This window comes from Phacochoerus africanus, chromosome 11, assembly GCF_016906955.1.
Source record: "Phacochoerus africanus isolate WHEZ1 chromosome 11, ROS_Pafr_v1, whole genome shotgun sequence".
Taxonomy (NCBI): domain Eukaryota; kingdom Metazoa; phylum Chordata; class Mammalia; order Artiodactyla; family Suidae; genus Phacochoerus; species Phacochoerus africanus.
Window position 1 is genome coordinate 26,685,619 of NC_062554.1, and position 27,125 is coordinate 26,712,743.

At 47.4% G+C, this 27,125-nt stretch overlaps 1 long non-coding RNA gene across 2 annotated transcripts; it reads left to right on the forward strand.

Annotated features, from left to right (window-relative positions):
- The first annotated feature begins 4,227 nt into the window (after positions 1 to 4,227).
- Positions 4,228 to 24,699, forward strand: LOC125110993 (uncharacterized). Of its 2 annotated transcripts, none has more exons than XR_007130798.1 (4): positions 4,228 to 4,778; positions 12,945 to 13,077; positions 16,143 to 16,239; positions 16,962 to 17,350. It is a non-coding gene; the product is annotated as an uncharacterized LOC125110993 (long non-coding RNA). The 2 variants fall into 2 exon arrangements; XR_007130797.1 differs by lacking the exon at positions 16,962 to 17,350 and adding an exon at positions 24,509 to 24,699 and having other exon boundaries at positions 4,229 to 4,778.
- The last annotated feature ends 2,426 nt before the right edge of the window (positions 24,700 to 27,125 follow it).

Genomic DNA, 27,125 nt, shown 5'->3' on the forward strand with positions numbered 1-27,125 from the left:
ATTCGTTAACCACTGAGCCACGAGGGGAACTCCTCCAGCTCAGATTTGATCCCTGGCCTGGGAACTTTCATATGCTTCAGATCTGACCAAGAGAGGAAAAAAAAATGATGCAAGTATACAGTATGTCATAAAAACAATCCCATGCTCTGAAGTGGACAGGATAGAAGCCACTCCTTCCTCTAAATGGGAAGGTGGCGTGAACAGCCGAAGTGACGGGAGGCAGGAGCCAAGACGATGCTTCCCAGCAGAGGTGACTGAGCCGATGGGCCAGCGAGCAGAGTTCTCCACCAACATATGTATCTCTGTCTTATTATCTTTGTTGGCTGCGTAGTGCTCCTTCGTGTGGAAGAGGGGAGTTGATTGGAATCCATGCTCCGTTGCTGCCCCTGCCCAGCTTTTCCCCAGCCTTTCTCCAGCAGTTAAAGGAGAGCTAAGAGCTAAGAAAGGGGCCCAAACTTGCAATATGTGTCAGGCTTGGCCCTACGCTGTCCCCCAGTTCCTCCAGGGCATCATCACATTTCCATTTGCCTGTCCAAGCCCCAGTTGGTGATTCATGTCACGATGACATTGGGATCCCAAAAACTTGACAGTGCTATGGCCCCAGCTGATGGCTCGGGCCCAACCTGGCCCGGCCTGCCCTGTTTCGATCCAGAAAACCTGCCAGCTCCCCCCGACAGGCTCGTTTTCCATCCCATATCGCAGCCTTTGGCCCAGCGAAGCACACATGTTCCTGGCGTAATCAGCACCAGGCCAGCCCAGTCTTTGTCCAGTGGTGATGGTGACATGGATCCTTTCCCCATCCCTGGCACTGGCTTTGTGCAGAGTGTCTATCAGATTTTGACAAACAGTTTGCTTTCGGAGTGGCCTGTCAACAGAAGCCCAGCTCACGATTCACTTAGCAGGTTTCTACTGAAAATGAATCATGGGCCCTGCACACTTCAGATCCTGGGGGCGCGCAGGGAGCTTGCTCTGGCGAATCCTGCCCTGAGGGAGGTGGAGGGGAGACTGAGGCGAGCTGACCAACTCCCTCCCGTGTGCCAGCCGTTTTCCACCAGTCACTGCACTGGGTCCTCAGGACAGCAAGTACGGGGGGATTCTTCAGCAAATGACCCAAAGTCCACCCTATCCAAGTAAGTGGTGGGGTGGCACCTGAGCCCAAGCCAGACCTTCCCCCCGTATCATGCAGCCTCCGCATTGAAGTCTGAGGTCTCAGGTACAGGAATGAATGTGCTCTTTGCTCATCTTTGTTGGGGAAGGTACACCAGGTCCCTGGACCCATCTCTTAAGACTCCACCACCCACGGCAAGCAGAAAACATGTGGCTGATTGCACCCTACCCCAAGCTGCTGTCCCCAGTGGGGGAGGGGGAAGGAGGGACGGGGACACAGATGTTCTGCCAACATGGTAGTCTCACAGTCGGGACACAGGAACAGAGACCAGACTGAATCTTTCCCCCCTTCTGCCTTCTCTAGTAAGAGTCCACAGCCATCTGCAGGGCGCTTCAGCTGTCCTGTCCCAGCCTTTCCAGAAAAGCCACTGAGAGGGGCTCCCCAAAGGAGCCAGGGGAGATCCCTGCCCTTCTCTCTCTCGACGGTCTATGTACTTTCTCGATCTCATTTCTCCTGGGAGGCAGGCAATATCCATTCCCCTTTATTTATTTATCTAGTCTTTTTAGGGCCACACCCACAGCATATGGAGGTTCCTGGGCTAGGGGTCGAATCAGAGCTGCAGATGCCGGCCTACACCACAGCCACAGTAACTCAGGATCTGAGCAGCATCTGTGACCTACACCACAGCTCATGACAACACCAGATCCTTAAGCCACTGAGTGGGGCCAGGGATCAAACCCACATCCTCATGAATACTAATGGGGTTTGTTAATCACTGAGCCACAATGGGAACTCCCTATTTATTTTTTTAATTTGTTAAATTAGGGGTTTCCCACGTTGGTGCAAAAGAATCTGTGGCATCTCTGGAGCTCTGGGACGCAGGTTCAATCCCCAGCCTGGCACAGTGCATTAAGGATCCGGTGTTGCTGCAGCTGTGGCATAGGTTGCAGCTGCAGCTCAGATCTGATCCCTGGCTAGGGAGCTCCATATGCCTAGGGGCAGCCATAAAAACAAGAAAAAAAAAATCATTGAATTAGCTGTCACTAGTTTCTGTCTTGCAAAATAAAAAATCTCTTTCCCGCTTCTTCCCTCTGTCACATCATCGCTCCCCCTTCCCAGGGAATTCACAAATTCAGTCTCGGGCACATGCCACAGAGGTGCAGACATGCACAACTGATGCCATACTTCAGTAATACACAGATGTCATAAAGGGAAAACGCAGAGCCAGTCACTTCCCCAGTCGCCTGTGCCTCTCAGTTGAGCCCATCCTCGTATCTGAAGGGGAGCCCATGGCTTTCGGGCTCTGGTGACAAACACCACTGCCCACATGTGTTCCCTGGACAGTAACACTGGGCATTCATGGCTGATAAGTGCGAAATCTTCACCTAGTAACATCCCCACCTTATGCAAAATGCGTTTCTTTAAGAACCTAATTATATCTTTCATCGCTATTTGGTTATATGCTATGAATGCTGCTTAGGTCCGGCTATAGGATTCCTTGTTACCAGCTGGGAAAACGAGAACTGAGAACTGGGGCTTCTTCCCAAGGTCGTGGTGAAATGCCAGCGGAGCCAGATGCAAGCTGGGCACCCCCTCCCCTGCAGCCCTTTGAGTGTTTTTTGGGCAGAGCGAGCCATCTGTGCTGGTGCCGGGTGGGCACTGGGTCTTTTCAGAGCCCAGTGCCCTCTCCTGCCTGGGGATCAGTAAATGGAGAAGGGAGGGGTGGTGTGCCCCTGTCAGGCAGTCACCTGAGGAGAGCTTCATGTCCAACTCGAATGCTAAAGAGCCAAGAGATTTCACAAGGCCCCATTCCAGATGGAGAGGTTGGGATTTCTCCCAGGGTCAGAGCCAGGAGGGTGGGGCTTAGGAGAGCGAGGTCACAGCAGGCAACGCTTGAGGACGCCTCCTTTGTCAGCCTCTAAACCTATGACCTAAAACCTCTGAGCACGGCTGAGAGAATGACCACGCAGCAGGATGGCAGATGAAAACAGAGTGGGGGGGGGGGCTCTCTTTGCACTTGAGATACAGAATTGGGGAGATAAAGCCCATCACAGTCTGGTGGGGACCACATACAGCGGGTGGTTCTTCAGGATTCTCAGCACGTGGAGAATGTACAGAGCCTCACTAATAATTCAGAAACATGCTTAAAGGAACACATGCGTGTTAGCTCAACATACCCTTTCTGTGTTAGATGAAAGATGCGGAGACAAAGAAGAGGCTGCACCTGCCCTCTGTGCCCCGCCCCCCAAGCTCAGAGTCTGGGTGCAAAGACCAGAAGGGACCACAATAGCACAAAAGTAAATGTCAAACTCATGGGTGGGACAGGTCGCTCTGTTGGTCTAAAGGAGCAGGGAAATAGAAAGGCAGGCGACAGGTGAGTTGCATGTGGATGAGTGAGAAAAGGAGACAGGGCTGGGGTCCGAGGGCAGAAGAGATGGTGGCACAGAGCCAGGGCGGGCACAGGACACCTGGGCTCTGGTCTGCAGGGCAGGTGGAAATAAGGCTGGGTGGCCGTGCCCTGAGCTGCTGTGCCAAAGACTCCAGCCTTCGTCCTGTGGCCATCGATGTTGGGAGCTGGCAAAGGAATATTTAATCAGGACTGGAAGTGGATGGAAGATATTTTATAGGAAGATAACTAAGGGCTGCACTGAGTCCACACTGTGAGGAAGGGACAATAATGACACTGGGTGTTTCTGTTTTCTGCGGCCAGGTCTCAATTACTCCCACACACAGGGCAGACACCAACCATTTATTTTGTGCAAAACTTTGCAATTTGGGCAGGGCTTGGAGGGGGGAGTGGGGGTAGTTCATCTCTGCTTGGCTCAGCTGGGGGTGCTCAAAAGCATGGGGGCTACAGGAGTGGGGAGTCCTGGCACATTTCCCTCTGTGGTGGCTCCCAGGGGCTCTCCAGTGGTGGTAGCCCGGGGTGTCAAAGGCACATGGAGACAGAGAAGGAGAGCAAGTGAGCCATGTGTTGTTTTGTGCAGAAGACCAGGAAGCAAGTTGCTTCACTTGCCTTGTTGGGGTAGAAGTGTCGGGGGGTGTCAATCTGTCTGGCCAGAGGCAAAGGATAAACCAACCAATGAGGTGGGGGTGGGAGGGAGGCGTTTGCAGACCCCGTGCAGCTTCACAGACATTGGAAAGTGCAGAGAGCTGGCCTCAAACCCAGGGGTGTGGCCAGTGCACTTAGTCAGGGCTCACAGCTGTGTCCCAGGAGGGCAGGGGGGCCTGGATTTAGGATAAATGGGTCAAGAATGCATAACAAAGGAGCTGCAGACAAGGAGGCAGGAGCCGCCTGGAATTGTCAGCATCTGATCACCTAAGACCTCCTTTCTTAGCCGAGCCCACTTTTGCTCTAAGGAGAAAGCCGAGCGCTCTTTGGTTGTATATGGGAAGGCACACGGTCCTCCCTGGCACTCTGCGTGCCCTGCATACTGACTTCTTCAGCTCGAGCCAGCCTGCAGTCCTGCTCTGGCATAGAGCCGGGCTTTGGCAGACCGATGCCCAGCATTTTGGGAGCAGGTCTGAGAGAGAACTTAGCAGAGAGGAGAGACCCGGAGCCTCTCGACTGCGTTCCTGCTCCTGGTTCCCATCGTCCCGGCCCCTGCGCCCTCCCGTCCTGCTGGTGATATGGCTAGATGCCAAAACACCTCTCCTCTGGCCCAAGCTGGTGAGTCGGGTCCCTCTGGGTACCATTCCCTAGCGTCCCAAGCGAGGCAAGCACAGGAGGGATCAGGGCAAGCAGCTTGCCTCCTACACCCACAGTGAGGCTTAGTCAGAGAATCCAGGGCACCGCCTCTTTCCAGACGCTGCCAAGCCAGACCTTGGCGTGTGGATACTGCGGACCCCATGGTCAGACGGTGGATGGTTCCAAATGTCAGAACGCCCCCCCACACCCCTTCTCTAGGATCAACTCCACTGGCTTCCTTGTCAGCTCCACCTGCTTTTTGTTCCTTTCCTTTTGGAAAAACAGGAACGAACATTAAAGACGATAGATACGCCTTAAATTTCCACCCTCCTGACAGCAGCCACGGGCCTCCCGAGAGTCCCGAGCTAGGACTCGCGTTTCAAGTGCAAGTTTTACAAAACTTCTGTTTACACACAGCTTTCAAAGAGCTCGTCAGCTTCACGTTCTGAAAATCTCCATCCCTCCCTTTTCTCACCTCCTTTGAACTTGGCCAACATCTCCCGCAGGAGATCTGAGTGTGAGCCTTCTGCCTTTCTGAAATTTGTTTGCTTGCCTGTTTTTCGCTTTCATCTCTCCCACAAGGATTCTAGGCGGCTAACAGCAAAGTACACACACACACAGAATGGCTAATAAAATAAAAGCAGGAGACCCTTGATGTCTGTGATTTCAAATTCCCAGTTTCAGCTCTTCTTTAATAATGATGCTGCCGACGAGTGATGTAAGAGAATTTTGAAATCCCTTGAAATTCGAGCCACTTGGCCCCAGCCCTTTCTTGGGAAGCAGGACAGTCTGCATACTCCAGAGTGAGTAAAGCATCATAGGCTCACCCCACTCTCTCCCCGAGGCCAGTGGCACCATTTAGGGTACAGCTGGGGTGGCAGGCATCCAGTGCAACTCGCTGCCTGCCTGGCTCCGGAAGCCTCATCCAAGGCTGTACTGATGCCAAAGGGGATGTGGGTGGGGAGGGGTAGGTGTGCTGATACGTTTCTGTGGGTCCTTCTGCTTCTAGTGTGTTTGATAATCAGATGCAACTTTAAGAATTTCTATAAATGGAGAGGGTATGGAGAAAAGGGAACCCTCCTACGCTGTTGGTAGGAATGTAAACTGATGCAGCCACTGGGGTGAATAGTGTGGAGTTTCCTCCAAAATCTAAAAATGGAGCTGCCATATGCTCCATCGACAGATAAATGGATCAAGAAGATGTGGTATATACTTATACAGTGGAATATTACTCAGTCATAAAAAAGAATGAAATAATGCCATTTGCAGCAACACGGATGGACTTAGAGATGATCCTATTGAGTGAAGTCAGACAGAGAAAGACAAATACCGTATGATATCACTTATATGTGGAAACGAAAAGATCACACCAATGAACTTGTTTATGACACAGAGACAGACTCACAAAGAAAACAAACTTATGGTTACCAAGGGGGAAATAAAAAACAAAAGAATTTCTAAATGGCAAATCTCTGCAGGCCTCCCTCCCAAACAGAAGGCTCCCAAAGCCCACCCCGCTATCTGGGTCAGGGATTTCACGCCACTTCCCAGGTGATAAGCTAGCCTGTTATTGATCCATGGAGGTTGGCAAAAGACATGACACTCCTGGGTCAGAGACCAAGGACTCTGCTACTTATGGCACAGACAGCAGTGTGAGCAGCACATTGGCATCTGTGTCCCAAGCTCCGGAGTCACACGGGGCCATGCCAAGGAACCCAGTGGAAGCTGTCCACTCGGCGGGTTTGTATCAAAGCTGGGGATCGCTGGGCTTGAGGCGGTCACCGCTCTAGACAGCGTGTGAGCAGCCTGCTCTTTGTCCAGAGGGAGACAGCATCTCACCTCTCAAGAGCACCTGCTGCAAACATAACCCTGAAAAACGTTCTGCATAAAAAGCATCGGGGCCTTGCGTTCAGCCACCCACGACAGATTGTCCCTCTCAACAACTTTCCTGTTAAGCATCTGGGGTGGGAGTTCCTGGGAGTCTCTCCCCAGGACAGCAGAGGGGGTCTAGGCATTGGGTCTGTGACTTTCACATCCCCAGCCCAGCCCTCCGACTGGGCTAAGAGCAATGATGGTGGCTGAACTTGGTGGAGCCCTGACTGTGCCTGGCACGGCGCCAAGGCCTCTGCCTGCATTATTTCATGAATCCCACAACGACTTTGAAAAAGTGTGGTTCCTCTCTACCCACCATCGACAGATGAGGAAACTGAGGCGCAGATAAGCTTAGAAACTTACTGCCAGTCAGCCAGTAAGTGGCAGAGGCTAGTTTGGGCCCAGTGTCTGGCTGGCTCCGCAATCCATGCTCGTTATTTTCCTCTGGTGCTCCTTTTATGGTCAATAGGGAACGGGTTTTTCTCCCTGTCTGTCTGCCTTTTTTTCTTTCTCCCTTTCTTTTTTTCTTCCTTCCTTCTTTCATTCTTTCTTTCTATCCTTTCTTTCTTTTTCTCCTCCTCCTTCTCCTCCTCCTGCTCTTCCTCCTTCTTCTTCACAAATTCCTCTTCACCGAAGGGCATCTTCCTCTGACCTCTGACCTCCGGCCTCTCTCCCTCCCCAAAAGCCTGACTGGGATTCAGCAGGTTCTCAGAGACTTTGGAGTTAGGCTGAGCAAAGATGCCTGAAGGGACCAGCTGAGCAGAAGCAACCTTCAGGGCTGAACTGCTGCATTTCTGGAACTGCCCATCGTGGCCCCACTTCCTCCTGAAGGAGTGACCTTGGCCATGCTAAGGCTGCTGAGACCCCAAATGGCACTTTTAGCAAATTAGAAAAAGGCACCCTCCCTCAAGATACCTGATTACCATTTGCTGGAACACTATGGTTATAAACATGCATATTTAGGAAGATGCTTAGGTTTAAGTCACCTCCTGCAATTAGCTAGTGCCCAGCGGGTACAACCATACTGGTCAGGCCCCGTCTCACAGATCCAGTTTTACACTGGTTCTGCCATTTACTAGCTGGGTGATCTGGGGCAGATCACCTGAAGCTCAGTTTCTGACAGAATGGAGGCAGGTGTGTCCCCCAGTCCAGCTTGTTCATGGGTTTGGACAGGGAAACAGGAAAGAGCAGTTGCTTAAGACCCACGTTGAAAGCTTTTCTTGAGCTAAGACGGAAGTATTAACAGAGATGGGGGCCTTGTCCCAGGAAGACCTGCAACCCTCCCTGGCTCCCTGCCCAGCCACGGGGGCGGGGCGGGGGGGGGAGGGGATAATGTGTTTTCTCAGGGGGAGAGGAGTTGGGCTGGTAACTGAAGTTTGTCTTCAGTTTCCTCTGCTCCTACCTTTTCAGTGACCTATTCCCTTCATAAATCCTACCCTCTCCCAGCCTGCTCTCTTCTCATTACTCTCCTATTCTTTCTTCCTCCTACACAAGCCTACTTTCAGAAAATGATTGATAAGGCTTAATGATTTTTTGAAAATTTGCCTCTAAGTAATCTTAGGCCAAAAAAAGCCCCTGAATATAATCAGTGCATTTGGACCTCAGGAAAGATATTAGGGAGCCAGTTCCTGCGTATGACATGGAAATATTACCAAGAAGTTGACTGTCTAGTCCACCTTTGAAAAGCCTAGAAAAGCCTGGTGTCAGAGCTTGTGGCTCTGACAGCAGCCCCCTCTAGTGGCCGGCTATGGGAATGGTCACCGTTCTTGCTCTGGGATTGGACTTGGAAGTTCTACTAGTCCAATGCTGGCTCCCAGCACCTGTCTAACCCTTTAAACAGTCATAGTCATGAAGTGAGACATTATTTTGCCCTCGTGGTCATCATCTGATGTCTGGATGGGGAGAAGCTCACTCTCTCAGATTGTTCAGGAGCCCACATCTCTCGACTAAGCTCCATCATTAGCTGGGGCACCTCTGAGCCTCAGTTTCCTTACCTGTAAAATGGGATTAATGATGCCTGGTGTCTATCTCCCATAAGACTGTTGTGAGGACCAAAAGAGACCATAAGGGACAAGGGAGGTGAAAGCTCTTTGAAAACTGCATCCGTAAATAAATGTAGTGATGGGTCTGGAATCTTGTCTCATATAGGAGCCACGAGCCACCTGTGACTATTCAAAGTTATAAATCAATTAAAATGAAATAGAGATGAAAATTCAGTGCTTCAATCACACTATCTGCATTTCAAGTGCTCCGTAGTCATGTGTGGCTAGTGGCTACTGTATCACGGAGCACAGATTCAGAACATTTCTCTCATGGTGGAGCATTCTGCTGGACAGCCCTGCCGCCTGGAGAACTGATTTGAAAAACAAGCTTTACGTTCCCTAATTCCGCTCTGCCCTTGAAGAAGAAAGCACTCATGTATCACTTGGGGGATACAATTGAGCTTGGCATGGATTCATTTGTTTTGTGTGTGTTTGTGTCCCTTACAAACACATGCATGTGCGCGCGCACGCACACACACATCCCATGAGAGAAGAGGGAGAGAGAACCTGCTGTGTCTGCCAAGCACTGTGCTAAGCTCATTGTCCTACCAGGAAGAGGGCATGGGTTGTTGAAATTATTTCTGCATCAGGGTCTCTGGATAAAGGACTGGGAGCAGTGCAAGGAAATTCATTCGCATCTCCACCTCCTACCTCACAAACACACAACTGAAGTAGCTCCTGTAGCCTCAAGGAAGACTGTCCTGCTCTCACCACACTAGGCTGTGAGCCTCCTATTCCCTCCCATATTCCTCTGTTCTCCCTTTTCATTGCACTTATCGTACTGCATTGCAACTTGCCTGTTTGATTGTTTTCTGTTAAAATGTAAGCTTTCTGGGCAGGGACCAGGTCTGTCGTAGACACTTTTGCAGTTCCAGTCTCCTCTACGGGGCCTGGCCCATAGGTAGTAGATGCTTACAAACAGTTAGTTAATGTGTGGTATATATGGATGGGAGGATTTCTTTGTTCCTTCATTTGGGATCCTATATTCCCTCTGCTTAAAGCCCTCAGTTATGGAAATGCTGGAGGTTTTTTTTATGCTGGGTCACCAAATCCTTTGGCCATAGCCTTTGCCGTAAAAAGGCAGAACAAGTTGAATGGGAAAGGCACAACTTGATTTTTGTTTCTGGAGATTCAGTTGGTGAAGACCATGAAAATGCTGGATGAAATTTAAAAAGTCATGTTTTTAAAAACATTGCTGATTCACACAAATTCTCATTTGATGATGAATAGAGTTTGGTACATCAATGCAATAGAATGTTATTTAGCAATTAAAAGAAATGAAGGATTCATATAAGGATGGTGAACCTTGAAAGCAATCTCCTAAGTGAAGGAAACCAGTCATCAAATGCCACATATTACATGATTTCATTTATATAAAATACCCAGAAAAGGCAAATCTAAAAAAGTAGAGCAGTGGTTGCCTGAGGCTGTGGGAAGGGAGGTGTTAACTGCTAATGGGCACAGGATTTCTCTTTGGGGCAATAGAAATGCTCTAAAATTAGACTGCAGTGGTGGCTGCACATCTTTGTGAATATACTGAAAACCTGGCTTCTCTGATGAATTCCATCAAAGCTTAAAAAAGTAATTAATACCAAGCCTTTACAAACTCTTCAAAAAAAAAAAAGGAGAGGACACTTTCCAGCTCATTCCATTTGGCCCATATTACCCTGATACCGAAACCAGCAAAGTAATTACAGAAAAAGAAAACTCTAGGCTAATATCCTTTGTGACTACAGAGCCAAAATCCTCCACAAAATATTAAAAATACTAAAGCCAGCAACATATAAAAAGGATTATGTACCATAATTAATTTGTCCCAGGATGCAAGGTTGGTTCAACTTCCAAAAGCAATTAATGTAATGAACCTTATAATAAAAGACAAAAATAGCATGATCATCTTAATAGATGCAGAAAAAGCATTTGACAAACTCCAACACCCTTGCATGACAAAAACACCCAATAAAATAGGAATAGAAGGGGAACTTCCTCAACCTGATAAGGGCAGTTGTCAAAAACCCACAGCTAATATCATACTTAGTGGTAAAAGACTAAATGCTTTCCCCCCAAGTTTGGGGACAAAGAAAAGGATGTCTACCCTCATGACTTCTTTTATTTTATTTTTTTTTGTCTTTTTTTTTTTTTTTTTGCCATTTCTAGGGCCGCTCCCGCAGCATATGGAGTTCCCAGGCTAGGGGTCGAATCAGAGCTGTAGCCACCAGCCTACACCACAGTCACAGCAACGGGGGATCTGAGCCGCACCTGCAACCCCCATCACAGCTCACGGCAACGCCGGATCGTTAACCCACTGAGCAAGGCCAGGGATCAAACCCGCAACCCCATGGTTCCTAGTCGGATTCGTTAACCACTGTGCCACGACGGGGACGCCGACCCTCATCACTTCTATTCAATATGGTATTGAAAATTCTAGCCGGGGCAATCATACAAGAAAGAGAAGTAAAAGGCATCCAAATTGGAAGGGAAAAAGGAAGATTATTTTTTATCCACGGATGACATGATCATGTATATCGAATATCCTAAAGAATCCACAGCAATAAGAAAACAACAACAACAAAATAGAACTCATACATAGGTTTAGCAAGGTACAGGCTATAAGATAATTATACAAAAATCGTCTGTATTTCTATACACTAGCAATGAATAATCCCAAAATTAAATTAATAATACAATTCCATTTATAAGAGCATCAAAAAGATAAAAATATTTAGAAATCAATAGAACAAAATTATTATAAGATTTGTCCACTGAAAACTATAAAACATTGCTGAAAGAAATTAAAGTTAGCCTAAATGAATAGAAAAACATGTGTCCACGGAGCACAAGACTTAATATTGTTAAGATGGCAAACTTTCCCCCAATTATTTACAGATTCGGTGTAATCCTTATCAAAATTCTAGTGGCCTTTTTGCAGAAATTGGCAGGCCCATCATAAAATTCATACAGACATGCAAGAGACCTAGAATAGCACAAACAATCCTGAAAAAGAACAAAGACGGAGGACTCGCATGCCTCAATTTCAAAACTTACTACAAAGCTACAGTTATCCAGACAGTGTGGTGCTGACATCAAAATAGACATATGGGTCCATGAAATGGAACTGAGAATCTAGTAATAAATCCTCACACCTATGGTTTTGTGTCCTAAGTTCCTGAAATCAGAGCCGAAAGGGTGAAATGGGTATCTCCTTCTTTCTAACGAGCCCCATTCCACCACAACTGGGTTTATGTGAATGAGATGAAAGCACCTAAGGATGGAGGCTGGTTGCCGGGGGGAATCAACCTTCAGTTCTACCCTGCCTTCCAGGGAGGGGCGGGGGGCTAGAGGTTACAGGGACCACCAGTGTTCCATGACTTAGTCCATCACGCCTATGCAATGAAGCCTTCATCAAAACCCCAAAGGAGGGGGTTTGAGAGCTTCCAGACTGGGGAACCAAAATGCTTCTCTTTGCTACCTGACCCCACCCTCCATGAGCACAGAAGTTCCTTTGTTCCAGATCCCATGTACCTCTTTATCTGGCTGTTGATTCGTATCATTTATTTTTTATTAGTTTCTTTTTAGTGAGGGCTGCACCTGCGGCACATGGAAGTTCCCAGGCCAGGAGGTTGAATTGGAGCTGCCCCTGTGGTCTACCTCGCAGCTTGTGGCAACACTGGATCCTTAACCCACTGAGAGAGACCAGGGATCAAACCCACATTCTCATGGACATTCTGTTGGGTTCTTCACCTGCTGAGCCACAGAGGAATTCCAGGAGGGCAGCCTTGTAGGACTGAGCCCTCAGACTGGAATCCGAAAGAGTCAGAATTGGGTTAAATTGTAGGACACCCAGGTGGTGTTTGGAGAATTGCTTGGCGGTGTGTAGAAACTGAAACCACTGCCCCCCCCAATCCCACCGCCCCTGCACTCCCCACATTGGAAGTGGGCCCAGAACTTTTAAAGCATTTAACATATTTCAAAAAGTGGAACACAGCAGCCTCAGACCTAATAAGCTGGGTCTTTGCTGACACAGCAGAGCAGAGGCTGTGAGCAGCTGCCTCCCTGCACCCTGTCTCCCTCTCTCCCTGAGAGCGGCCCGGTCAGTCCAAATGACAGGCACCTTCTCTCTGAGGTGATGGCACTTGTGGCTCAGAGGGTGAGCCATCGGGTCAGAAAGACCAGGATTCAAACCCTGATTTTGATGTTCCTATAAACTCCAGGCAACTTAATCTCTCCGTTTCAGCTTCTGCACCTGTTTGGGGATAATGCTGATCTCCTAGGGTTGCTGCCGGCACCGTGCAACCTGTTTACTCAGATAACCCACATCGGGTTTCCAGCCCAGGCCTGGCACATATGGAGGACTCGGCATATGTCAGGTATTCTTCCTACTCATTTGGCAAATCTGCTTGTAGAGGGATGTGTGCCATAGAAAAGAGAGGGGAGGGCGTCAAGAGATGGAAGGGGAGCTCTTGCCTCTCTCTGCTCGATTATCCTGCAGCTACTCAGGAAGAGAGTCTAAGCAGCCTCTTTCTGGCTGCAGGACCTAAAATGGCCCCAGAGAGTCCCATGGCTGTTAAAGGAAGCAAACGCTGGAAAGCTTACTATATATACACTGCTCCTCAGGCCCTCCATACCCCAGGGAATGCCAGTCCCCATTCAATGCTCAGCTTTTAAGAGTATTTTTAAAACTCTCTTTTGAACATATCTGCAGGATGGTGTCTTATCCAGGTGACAAGCTTCTCTATGAATAGATGCAGAAATGGCTACAGCCATGGCATACCTCATCTTAGCATGGTTCTCTTCATGATCCATCTATTTCTTTGCAACTCAATGACATTTGCTATCAATTAAAGTGCAGTCAATTTATAGTGTGGTGCCAATGTCTGCTGTACAGCCTAATGACCCAGTCATACATATATTCATATGCATTATTTTTCTCATACTCTCTTCCATCATGTTCTATCCCAAGAGACTGGATATAATTCCCTGTGCTGTACAATAGGTCCACCTTTTTTTTTTTTTCCTCTTTTTAGGGCCACACCTGCAGCATATGGAAGTTCCCAGGCTGGGGTCGAATCAGAGCTGCAGCTGCCAGACGACACCACAGTCACAGCGACGCTGGATCCGAGCTGCATCTGTGACCTACACCACAGCTCACAGCAACGCGGGATCCTTAACCCCCTGAGCGAGGCCAGGGATCGAACCTGCGTCCTCATGGATACTAGTCGGATTCATTTCCGCTAAGCCATGACAGGAACTCCAGTCCACCTATTTTAAAAAATGGTGCTTCCTCTCTCAAGTTTCTTATGGCTCAGAAATGTTGATGCTTTCATTTCATAAGCAATGGCTTCCCAGGCCATCAGAAAATCTCCACGAAAAGGGGGACCTCATCTATTCATTTCTGAACATACAAACAGTGGATTTCTAATACCGATTTCCAATTCCCTGCTTTCTGGGATTTCTGATAGTTGACTGAATGTCACTTAGGTACTGGGAATTGTGCTAGGTCTGGGTACACCAAGATGAGCTTGCCAGATGGAGCTTCTGATCCAGTTGGGGCTACAGACCCTTACATAGGCAATTATGAGGCAGGGGGTAGAGGCGGGGTGGGGGTGACATGAAAGAATGGGACAAGAGTGGGTGTTGTCTGGTTAACTAGAAAAGGTCTTCGCCCAGAGTCAGGGCAGAAGGAGGTATAGGATAGGGTGGGATTGGGAAGAAGCTGCTGGCTTCTTGGGAAGAAGATGCTGAGATGGAGTTTGGGATGTGAGATGGTCTGTAGGGTCGATTCCTGGGAAGGGAAGATGAAGGAGGCAGGACTGGGCCAAGGAAGAAATCCACCTGCCAGGTAGTCTCAGTCAGCCTTGTCAACCAGGTGTGGGGCTCTGGAGAGAAGACAGCCTGTCACAGGGTCCCTAGAGGGGCTGACACTGCTGGGCCTGCCCCTCCCCCACCTTACTCAGTAATTGGACCTGGAGGCTGTGTGGACGGTAGCAGTGCTGCCTTTGCATGGACTGCTCACAACAGGGCAGCGAGAGCTTTCCTGGAGAGGGATCTGGGCCTCTCAGGGTCCTGACCACCTCAGAGGATCTGGGTGTCCCAGTGTCGTGTCCCCTAGAGTGGATATTCTAGGGGAGTGAGAACAGGAAGAGCAACTAGCCTGTACAAAAGCTTGGAGTTTCAGAGTCGGGTTTCAGAGTGACTGAAACGGGCCATGCTCCGGTGAGGTGTGGGGGTGCAGCGTGCAGGCATCAGACTGGAAAAGTGGGAGGGGGCCTTGTGGCCACATCTGTGGGCTCCAGATTTCATCCTAATTTGTGAAGATGCACTTACAGGTGAGAGATAGGACACCCCCAGTGGCTCCTACTCCTAATGGTAGGCTGGGCCTTCAGTGGAGACAAAGAAGAGAAAAACAACACAGTAGGAGGAAAACCAGAAGAGAATGGTGTTCCAGCAGCCAAAATTAAATGTGTGGAGTTCCTGTTGTGGCTCAGCGGTTTAAGAACCCGACATAGTGTCTGTGAGGATGCCGGGTCGATCCCTGGCCTCGATCAGTGGGTTAAGGATCTGGTGTTGCCATGGCTGTGGTGTAGGCTGGCTGCTGCAGCTCTGATTCCCACCCAGCCCTGGGAATTTCCATATGCCACGGGGTGCGGCCATAAAAAAGAAATTCAAAGAAAAAGATTGGATGTGTTTTAGAAGGATCCCTGCGGCCATTATTTACAGATGATTAGAGTCAAGGTCAGGTGTGCTTTTAAAAATTCTAAATACAAAAAGGATATATATGGACAACTGATTTACGTATTTATGTTGCTGTACTCCTGAAATTAACGCAACTTTGTAAGTCACATATATGCCAGTTTAAGAAAGAAACAAAGCATCATGCCCAGAAAAAAAGATGAAAATTCATTGAACTAATAGTTGAATTAAAGTATTATTTGCTATAAAAAATAAAATAAACAAAATTCTAAATTCTGACATCCCTCAGCAAGAGCAAAAAAGTAGCCTGAAGTGGGAGCATTTCTGTCTGCCTCACTGTTTCCCTGACGTCACTGAGGAATAGGTTATGCCTGCAGGAATAAGAGACCCCTAGCAATTAAACTACTCTTCCATGACTCTTTCAAAAGAATCCTTGATCTTATATTTCTCTTTGTTTCTTTCAAATATAATTTTGCTACAGTGGACCCATTTAGAGATGGTTATAACTATGGAAAACAAGGACTAGAGAGTGGCTCAGGCTTCTTTGGCTTTAAACCTCCAATAATTTGTTAATTCACATGAAACAGTAGCAATGATGCTTTTATGGGTCTTTCCAATTTTCAAACTATGTTCAAAAATCCCCATGCAGTGAAGATGGAAACTGTTAAGGTGAAATATGGGGACAAAGTTACATTTTATTGAAAGGAAAAAAGTGGGTTTTGTTTGTTTGTTTGTTTTTTAGCTCCAGCTGCTGCATTAAAGAATATTTGATGCCCAGGAAAGAAAAAGGCTCCTGGAAAATGGGGCAGTGGAAACTTCTGCTGCAGCAGGCACTTTGGGTGAGCATACTTGTAGGCATTTTGTGGGAGGCAGTTTTCAAAAGCATTATTCATTCATTCCATAAATATTTATGGAGCACTTGGAGCTCCCTTAGGGGCTCAGTGGATAATGAACCCAGCTAGGATCCATGAGGATTCAGGTTCAATCCCTGGCACGGCTCAGTGGGTTAAGGATCTGGCGTTGGCGTGAACTGTGGTATGGGTCACAGATGAGGCTCAGATCCCGCATTGCTGTGGCTGTGGTGTAGGCCAGCAGCTGTAGCTCAGATTTGACCTGGCAACTTCCATATGCTGCAGGTGCGACCCTAAAAAGGCAATATATATATATTTTTATATATATTATGGAGCACTTATTATTATTTTTTTTGTCTTTTTGCCTTTTCTGGGGCCTCTTCCACGGCATGTGAGGTTCCCAGGCTAGGGGTCTAATCGGAGCTGTAGCCACTGGCCTACACCAGAGCCTCAGCAATGTGGGATCCGAGCCACGTCTGCAACCTACACCACAGCTCATGGCAACGCCAGATCCTTAACCCACTGAACAAGGCCAGGGATTGAACCCGCAGCGTCATGGTTTCTAGTCAGATTCGTTAACCACTGTGCCACGATGGGAACTCTTATATATTATGGAGCACCTATTTTGATCCAACCACTGGGCAAGGCACTAGGATGGTTAAAGGCACTAGCATCTCTGACATTCCTTTTTAATGCATGACTCTGAGCAGGTGCAAAGGGGAACAGAAAGAGCCAAAGCAGTTCAAGTCTGTGCCCATGAAAGCACTGGCATAGCTAAGACAGTGAATCTTGGAGCACCCTGAGATGAAAACCATCTCCAGCAGCAGTGCCACCATGACTCAAGGAAGTCATCTCTGCGGTGTCCTGATATGTTCCAGGATGGAATCCGGACTGGTGAAGGTGACCCATAAACAGGGCAGTGGAGGGAGAGAGTGCAGACCTGGACAGGCCACCCTCGCCACTTGCCTCGCCCATCACAGGGATTCTCCTAAGACCCAGTGTCCGGCCAGCTGCTGGTGCTCTGTGGGTGATGCTGGTATATCCTAATAATAATGGGTAATGGCTGGAATTCCCTGGTGGCCTAGCGGTTAAGGATACAGTGTCGTCACTGTTGTGGCACAGGTTTAATCCCTGGCCTGGGAACTTCTTTATGCTGTGGGTGTGGCCAAAAAAAAAAAAAAAAAGATGGGTAATAGATGACCCTGCTAAGAACTACACAACCACTGTCATGCTTTTCTTCACAGCAACCCTACACAGGGCTCACCCTCACTATTCCCATTTTGGGGAGCAGGAAACCGTGACCTGGGCAGGGAGTCACTTGCCTAAGGAGATGCGATGGCAGAGCAGATCCTCAGCTCAGGCCTCCCTGATCCCCAAGCTGAGCTCTGAGCCTCCAAGCCTTTTCCGACCCAGACTTAAAACCCAGCCATGCTCACTCAGTAATCTGTGTTTGTTTCTGCTCCATTCATCTTTTTGCAGCTCTTATGATATCCTGAATTAAAAGAGCCTTTCAGGAGTCGTGGTGCAGTGAAAATTAATCTAACTAGTATCCATGAGGATCCATGAGAATAGACCCCAGGCCTCGCTCAGTGGGTCGGGGATCCGGTGTTGCCATGAGCTGTGGTGTAGATCGCAGACATGGCTTGGATCCTGAGTTGCTGCGGCTGTGGCACAGGCCAGCAGCTGTAGCTCCGATTTGACCCCTAGCCTGGGAACTTCCATGTGCTGCAGGTGCGGCCCTAAAAAGCAGACAAAAAAGGAAAAAAGAGCTTTTCAGGCACAAGTCAGGAAAAGTTTCTGGCAGGATGGACCAATAGCTGGAGACACAGACCAAACAGCTTGGGTCACCAACCAGTAACTGGAGCCACCATTCCAGAGCTAAGAGAGAAGCCTTGGACAAGGTGAACAGTGCCCCTTTCAGAACAATCTGGAACAAAGCCTGTTTTGTCACTTCCACATACAGTTTAGTCTTCCCAAGACTTTAGGAGGAGTGAGAGCCGCATATGCTGAAGCCTAGAAAATAAATTCCACTGCCAGCAAATGTTGGAGCTGGGATGCAAGGCCCTGTCTTGCTTCTAGCACTGCTCCTTCTGCACTTAGCGAATAGCAGGTGCCTGCCTTTTACACGTGTTCCATCCGGAGAGAAAGTCCCTAGCTGTGCACATGTGTAGCCGGCCAGGCGGGCTTTCTCTCTCATTCTTTGTCTCCTTTAAATCTTGGAGATGAAGAACTGGTAGTTTCTCCTGAATGGGAGCATGAAGGAAGCTTAGAATGTCAACGTAAATAAGATAGTCACAGACCCTGTGTTCACAGAACAGAGATCCTCAACATGGGGCAGTTTTGTGCCTCTTCATCCCAAGGGACATCTGGAATGTCTGCAGACATTTGTGATTATCATGATTTGGGAAGGGGTTGCTACAGGGATGCTGTCAATATCCTATAATGCGTAGGAGAGCCCCCCAAGCGAAGAATCATCTGGCCCAAAATGTAGACAGTGTTGAGGTTAAGAAGACTTGTCATTGAGCATAAAGTCTATGAGAATTAAATATAGCTAAAGAATAATTAGCATTATGGTAGAGGAAGCTCAAAATACTGTAGGAACCTATACTATGAGGACTTCTCAGAGATAAAGGCAGGTCTCTGAGAAGAGGGGATGTTTACACTGAATCCCCGAGGATGAGTGGGGATGGGAGACCCAGAAAACCGGGCAGAGGAAGACCTGGGGGAGAAACAGATCGCTCTTGGGGAATTGAGAGATACTTAGCGTGGCTGGAGTGGTCTGAAAGTGGAAGCCACAGAAAATGAGTCACGAAGGTTCTGGTAAGAAACCCCATTGATATACCGTTGGTGTCTACCAGGCGCCGTGCCCTGCTCCCATGCTGACAAGTCCTGCCTGAACAACTCGCAACACTACCTTTGAGGAGCTCCTAGGTATGGAAGAGGTTAGAAAACAAAACAGAACAAAACCTACAACACAAAATGAACAGAAAGCCTTCTGACTTAAAATGATCAGTTATACTTCTCTCAAGGTACCACGGTTACCATGGTGACCAGAGGCCAGTGAAAGAGATCCCTCCACTGCTTTCCCATTTCCCACCCTCTGAATTCCCTCAGCACATCTCCATGGAATTCACCTATGGATGTCTCAGGGGCACTCTCCTGCCTAAACACAATCCTCTTTCTGCTTTCTGCGAGTAGGCGTCTCTGTGGCCCATATCTAGCCCCAAGGATTGATAGGGCAGAAGTTGGTACCTCTTGACCTGCCTCCTCCAGGCAAATGAAGGAGGAACTCACTGATGTGCTCTCAATGAATACATAATAAGCATCCTGCTGCCAAGTCTCTGCGTGTTGTGAGGGTCAATGCCTGCAACGGGGAGAGACTGAGGGAGGAGAGACTGGGTCCAGGGCCCGGAGAAAAGAGGAACCACTGATTCCTCTTGTTCAACCCTCTCTTTTGCACTCCTTTCCACAACAACACATCAAGGCCCATGATAACATACCCCACATCCCCACCACCATGATCTGAGGCCCACTGAGGCCCAGGAGGCTGAACTGGAGGCAGAGAGGTACAAGATCTAGGATGGAAAGATGTGATTTTGCTTCCAGGCAGGGCAATCTCCCGAAGACACCATCCCCCTCTGAAACCTGATATCAAGACCTCTGCCCCACCTGCCTTGTGGGATCCTTGTGCAGATCAGATCAGATCAGATCAGGCCAACTGGTATGGAGGTGCTTTCTGCACTCAGTATGGGACCAAAAACATGAAAGTGATGATGAGGATGGTAACAATGCCATAAAATTGGAACCGCACAATATATACCTTTTCTCCATGGATGTTCATGGCTTGATAACTCATTTCTTTTTATGGCTGAGTTACCATAAAAAGCCCATTGTATGGATATGCCACCCTTGGTTTATCTATTCACCTACTGAAGGACTTCTTGGCTGCCTCCAAGTTTAGAACGTCTATTAATATTCATGTGCAGGTCTTCTGTGGACCTAAGTTTTCAACTCATTTGGGTAAATCTCCAGGAGCCTGATGACTGCTGGATCACATGGCAAGCTTATGTTTCGTTTTGTAAGAAACTGCCGAATTGTCTTCTAAAAGGCCTGTACCATTTTGCATTCCCACCAGCAATGAATGAGAGTTTCTGTTGTGCCACATTCTTGCAAACATCTGCGGTTGCCATTGTTTTGGATTTAAGCCATTAACTAATAGGTCTGCAGTAGTCTCTTGTTTTAATTTGCAATTCTCTAACAGCTTTTTTTTTCTTATGTTTATATGCCATCTGTGTGTCTTTGTTGGTGAGCTGTATGTTTAGAATTTCGGACCATTTTAAAATTAGATTGTTTTCTTATTGATGAGTTTTCAGAGTTCTTTGAGTATGTTGATAACAGTCTTTTATCAGTTATGCATTTTGAAGAGATTGTCTCCCATTCTGTGCCTGTCTTCGTTTTCCGAATCGTGTCTATCAGAAAGCAGTTTTTAAAATTTTAATGAAGTCTAGTGTGTCTGTATTTTCTTTCATGGGTCATACTTTTGATGTTGTATCAAAAAAGCACCTGCCCAATGCACGAGTGCTTAGATTTTCTCCCATGTTATCTTCGAGAAGTTTTATAGTTTCATATTTTACAAATGTAAAGCCTGTGGTCATTTAGAGTTACTTTTTGTGAACGATGTCGAGTCTGTGTCTAGATTCACGGTGCTGCAGGTGGATGTCCATTTGTTCAAAAGACCCTGAAGACCATTTCCCCATTGAATTGTCTTTGCTATTTTGTCAGACATCTGTTGACCGTATGTGTGTGGGTCTCTAGCTGAACTCTCTATTCTGTTCCATTGATCTAGTTGTCTACTCTTTCACAAATACCACGCTCTCCTGTAAGTCTTAAAGTCAGGTAGAGTCAGTCCTCCAACCTTGTTCTTCAGTGCTTGTTCTTCTTCAGTGTTGGTTATTCTGTCTTTTCCCTTTTGATAATTAACTTTGGCATCGGTTTGTTGACAGCCACAGGTAACTTGCTGGGATTTTGATGGTAACTGCATTGAACTTATAGATCAGTTGGGAAGAACCAATATTTTAACATATTTGAGTCTTCCTAGCCACAAACATGGAATGTCTCTCCATTCATTTCTTTCTTTGATTTCTATTGGCCTTGCTCCTAGTTATCCTAATATAGACCTTCTAGAAAAATTTTTTCAGCCACGCCCATGGCATGTGGAAGTTTCTGGGCCAGGGATCAAACCCGAGCCACAGCAGCGACCCAAGCCACTGCAGTGACAACACCTGATCCTTAACCTACTGCACTGCAAGAGAACTCCCTAGATCGTCTAAAAATTGTGTTAGATTTATCATTAAATATTTCTGTCTGGGGGTGTTAATGTAAATGGTGTTTGGCTTTTAGGTTCCAATTGTTCACTGGCTGGTATGTAGGAAAGCAATTAACTTCATACCCTGAAAGCTTGCTATAATCGTTTACTAGTTTCAGGAGATTTGTGGTGGATTCTTTGGGATTTTCTACACAGACAATCATATTATCTGCAAACAAAAATGGTTTTATTTCTTCCTTTTCTTCCCTCTTAATTTGTATACATGTTATGCCTTTTTTTTTTTCTTCTTTATTACATTAGCTAGGACTTCCAGTACAATGCTGAAAGGCAGAGCGAGAGGGTACATCCTTGCCCTGTTTCTGGTCCTTGGGAGAAGGCATTTAGGTTCTCACTGTTAAATAGGATGTTAGCACTAGGGTTTTGGTAGATATTCTACGTTTTTTTTTTTGTTTTTTTTTTTAGGGCCACATCCTCAGCATATGGAAGTTCCCAGGCTATGGGTCTAATCAGAGCTGCAGCTGCCAGCCACAGCCACAGCCACAGCCACGTGAGATCGAGCCTCATCTGCGACTTACACCACAGCTCACAGCAACGCCAGATCCCCAGCCCACTGAGGGAGGCCAGGGATTGGACCTATCATCCAATGATACTAGTCAGATTCATTTCTGCTGTGTGGAAATCTACTCCCGTAGAGCTTCTTTTTTTATTGAATTTTAAAGACTGAAGTATAGTTGATATACAATACAGCAGATAGTCCGTATCAATTCGAGGAGGCTACCCTCTATGCCTAGTTTGCTGAGACTTTTTATCATGAATAGCTGTGTAATTTTGCCAAATGCTTTTTTGATATGATCATAGGATTTTTCTTCATTAGTTTGCTGATGTGATGTGATGTTATATTAGTTGCTTTTAGCATGTTTAACCAGCTTTTTATACATTGTTTGAATTGACTAGCTAATATTTCGTTAAGGATTTTTGCATCTACGTTCATTTTTTAAAAGCTCCACAGGTGAGCCCAATATTGTTTGGTTGGAAGCCACTGACACAGAAATACTCAGCCATATATTCTGAGAGATATGTCTGGGGATCTTCGTTGAAGTATTGTTTATAAGAGCTAAATATTGGAAAACACATAAATGACCATTAGTAGACAACAAGCTAATTCAACTATGGTAGATTCAAACCGGGAAACACTGGCAGTTAGAATGGGTGAGGGTTCCCACTGTGGCTCAGCGGTAATGAACCCAACTAATATCCATGAGGATGCAGGTTCAATCCCTGGCCTTGCTCAGTGGGTCAAGGATTCAGCACTATTGTGAGCTCTGGTCTAAGATGCAGACAAGGCTCGGATCGGATGTTGCTGTGGCTGTGGCTGTGGCTGTGGCTGTGGCTGGCAGCTATAGCTCGGATTCCACCTCTGGCCTGGGAACTTCCATGTGCTGTGGGTGCAGCCATAAAAAATTAAAAAAAAAAAAGTAGAAAGGGGAGATTTATACATACCAATTTGTTAAGGTGTCTGGAAGACTTTTTTTTTTTTGGTCTTTTTGCCATTTCTTGGGCTGCTCCCGCAGCATATGGAGGTTCCCAGGCTAGGGGTCTCATCGGAGCTGTAGCTGCCAGCCTACGCCAGAGCCACAGCAACACGGGATCCGAGCCGCGTCTGCAACCTACACCACAGCCCACGGCAACGCCGGATCGTTAACCCATTGAGCAAGGGGCAGGGATCAAACCCGCAACCTCATGGTTCCTAGTTGGATTCGTTAACCACTGCGCCATGACGGGAACTCCCTGGAAGATATTTTTAAAAGAAAAAAAAAAAAGATATGTTGTAAAATAATTACTAGTATAATCCTATTATATTTACCTCTTTAAAACTATATACTTATCCATGTTTGTAGGTATGTAAGGGCATAGACAAAGGCCTGGAAGGATGCATTATTAAGTGGATTACTCTGGGAAGGAAGTGACATTGAACTGGGGTCAAGGAGGACTTTCTCATTATCTTTATTGCTTAGAATGTTTACAGTGACAGTGTATTATAATAGTATTTGCACACTAAGATGTATTTTCAAAATTAAAATGACACTAAGTCACAAGCTCTGTGAAAAGTTGTGAAGACTCTAAAATGAAGAACATATGGTCTCTTTTCTAAAGGGCTCATAATCTGATGGGAGAGATAGACCTACGAGAACAAAAATAAAATATTATTAATATTACGGTAGAAATCTGTACAGGTCACAGTGGGAGCTTAAAAGAGGAAGAATCAATCCTACCTTTGGGTGGATGGTTGGGGTAAGGAAAGGCACCATGGAGGTAGCAACCCACTGAGCCGCATCTTAAAAGATGAGCTGGGTTAAATTAATTAACCCAGGGGCCGTTAGACAGAGGTGGCTAATGCTGGGAATGCTAAAGTAAGCAAACCAAAACCTAAGCCTGAAAAGCCCTCAAGGTTATGAAACTGAAACTCAAGGACAACCCATCACAAACACCAACTGGGCTTTAAGCTATAGCCAATCAATAATGACCTTTTCTCTATAAAAGTCTCTCTCTGGCTTCTGTTGTTGGAGCACTACTCACCACCCTGGTTTGGCGCTGCCGGATTCAAATCAATCAGTGTTCAATTTTTTTTTTTTTGTCTTTTTGCCTTTTCTAGGGCTGCACCCATGCTAGGGGTCGGAGGAGGTTCCCAGGCTAAGGGTCCAATTGGAGCTGTAGCTGCTGGCCTACGCCAGAGCCACAGCAAACACAGGATCTGAGCCGTGTCTGCAACCTACATCACAGCTCATGGCAACACCAGATCCTTAACCCACTGAGCCAGGCCAGGGATCGAACCCGCAACCTCCTGATTCCTAATCGGATTCATTAACCACTGAGCCACAATGGGAACTCCAAAATAAATTGTTTTTAATATGCCTCATTTTATCTTAACAGTAGAGAGTTGCCTGGCCCTTGAGATGTGGTTACAGGGCAGAGTGGTGAACCCTGGGAAGGAGAGATGGGAGTTCCAGGCAGAAGAAACTTGTGCACAAAGGTGAAGAGGCACGTTTGAGGATTGTGGTTATGCCAAATGTTTAAAATAGGTAGGACAGAAGAGGAGATGGAAGAGGTAATCCCAGAGCTTGGGGCACAGAGGAGGAGGAGGAGGAAGAAAGGGAGCGGGAGGGGAACGAAGAGGAGGAAGAAGAGGAAGAAAAGGAGGGGGAGGGGACTATGGAAGAGGAGGAGAGGCGGGGAGGGGAAGAAGGAGGAGGAGGGGAAGAAGGAGGAGGGGAGGAGGTGGAAGGAGGAGAAAGGGGAGGGGGAGAAGGAGGAAGAGGGGGAGCATAGAAGAGTTGGCAGAAAAAATGAGAGGCCAAAAGAACCTGAGTAGTGCGGAACTGCTGAATGTTAGGAATGAAACACTTCACATGGAAGCCACGCAGCCTGAGGACAGAGAATGCCTGTGTGTGCCTCTGACAGGGAGGAGGCAGAGCAGAGCAGTGCCACTCATGTGGTGGACAGAGCTCATCTGCCTGGAGACTACTGGCCCAGGATGAGGTGATAAAAATCAGCGACGGCAGGTCTAGATTCCTCATTTGAGAAATGTCATGATGGAGAGAACAAGTGAAGAGGGACGGCAGTGAGATGCTTGAAACTTATATAAGAGAGACAAGAGCAGATCTGAAGACCAGGCAAAGCCAGTGGACCTGGAGAGACTAAAGATCCTGGAAGACAGAGGCCAATAAGGGGTGCACGCTGACGGGTTTGTTGTCAGCAATCAATGTCACATGGGTGTTAACTGGGATGACCCTTCTATTCACTTCTTATGGCTCAAACACTTAGTGGCAAAAGGAGTAGCCGTGGTGATTGTGAATTCACAGTTATGAAGGCTGCTGTGTGGCCCACCAGCACCATAGCAGGTGCTTAGCTAGGTCTCCCTTGATTTTGATTTAATCCACCCCCCCCCCCCCCCGCACCCGTATAACCTTCTGAGGTACGGACACCCTCATCCTACCAATTTGAAAACTAAGTTTGGAAAACTTTCCTACCTTGCCAAGGTAACCAAGAAAAAGGCGACGGCCTGAGATGAAACCCAGCTCCTTAGGAGCTCAAAGCCTGTGCTCTTCTCACGGCATCTGCTGTCACTCATCATAGCTTTGAGGCCCATAACAGGTTGAGCATCCCTCACTGGAGACATGATGGCTGATGGCTACCTTAAGGAACTGCTTTTTGACTCCATCCTTGATTAACTAGCCAACCTTCCTTCTGCCCCAGGCTATGTGGTCAGAGGCTTCGCTGTCAAAAAAAAAAAAAAAGCCGAATATCTCCCTGTTAATTGATTTGCAGCTTCAGCTGCTTCCTCCCCTCTCCTTGTTTTGTTTGGTTTTGTTTTTTGTTTTTTATCTCCCTCAGGCTCCCGTTTCTCGCTTCTGGAAACCTATCTGGACCCCTACCTCTCTTTCCTTTGTCCTTAGCTAATCCCTCTATCTGGGGCTGCTGATTCCAGCTCCTCTCCTCCCTCTTTAACTCCTCCCCCAGTTTCTCGTCCTCATAGGTCTTCCTAGGGATCTACATTAAAGCACCTTCACATTCAGAGAGCTACCTGAGGGTCACGTGCCACATGCAGGGCTGGGTTTGCGCAGCCTTCTAATGAACGTGCAGAGGAAGTCTCGTGAGAAGTCAGGTGCTAATGAGAACGTGCAGAGGAAGTCTCGCGAGAAGTCAGGTGCCGATGACTTTTGTCGTCAACTGGACTAGCTCCCCCACTTCAGAGCAGTGGCGTCATTCTTGCATTATCCCCGGCCCTGGGTCTCCTCATTTCTGAAACAGAAATAGGCGTATCTCCCTAATGGGGCCCTGTGTACAGCATATGATATAAAATCATAGCAGCACCCGGCCTGATGCTGCAGAAGAACTTCAGCCACGGAGAGCCCCTCGCTTCCCGCTCCCTCGCCACCTCCCATCTTCCCCGTAGGCAGAGCACCCCTGACACAGCCCTCCATCCACCTCCCTGGCGCCAGTTGAAGATCGAGGGGCCAAAGGAAAGATGCTACCCTTGAAGGAGGAAGCAGAGAGGCAGTGTGGGAAAGGACCTCCGGAATGGTAAGGATTTCCTGAATCTGGGGCTGAAAAGCTGGTGGAAGAGGAGAACTGGGCCAGCGTCTGATCCCCGACCCCAAACGGCAGGGGAGCTCCGGTTTCTCTTTCTGGGAACTATGCCTAGAAGTATTTCTCTCTGGATCCATCTGGTCTTTCAAAACCTCGGAATTAAAATGTTCTAAGTACTGTGAACTAAGAACCCAGCTGGCTCCTTGTTAAAGGTCACCTTAAAATCCTTATAAGCAAAGGAATTCGGCTTTTTCCTCAGAACGCAGTGTCCCCAATAATAACACTCCTGGGTACTTGTCTCCATGTTGTACTTTTCAAAATACTTTCTCTCATCTCATCGGATTCTCTCAAAACTCCACATAGTAATCACGAGGGGCACGTATTATCAGCCTCGATTTACAGATGAGGAAACCGACATTCAGAGCGTTTGTGTCTTACAGAGGGTGTTGGTAGTGGAAAT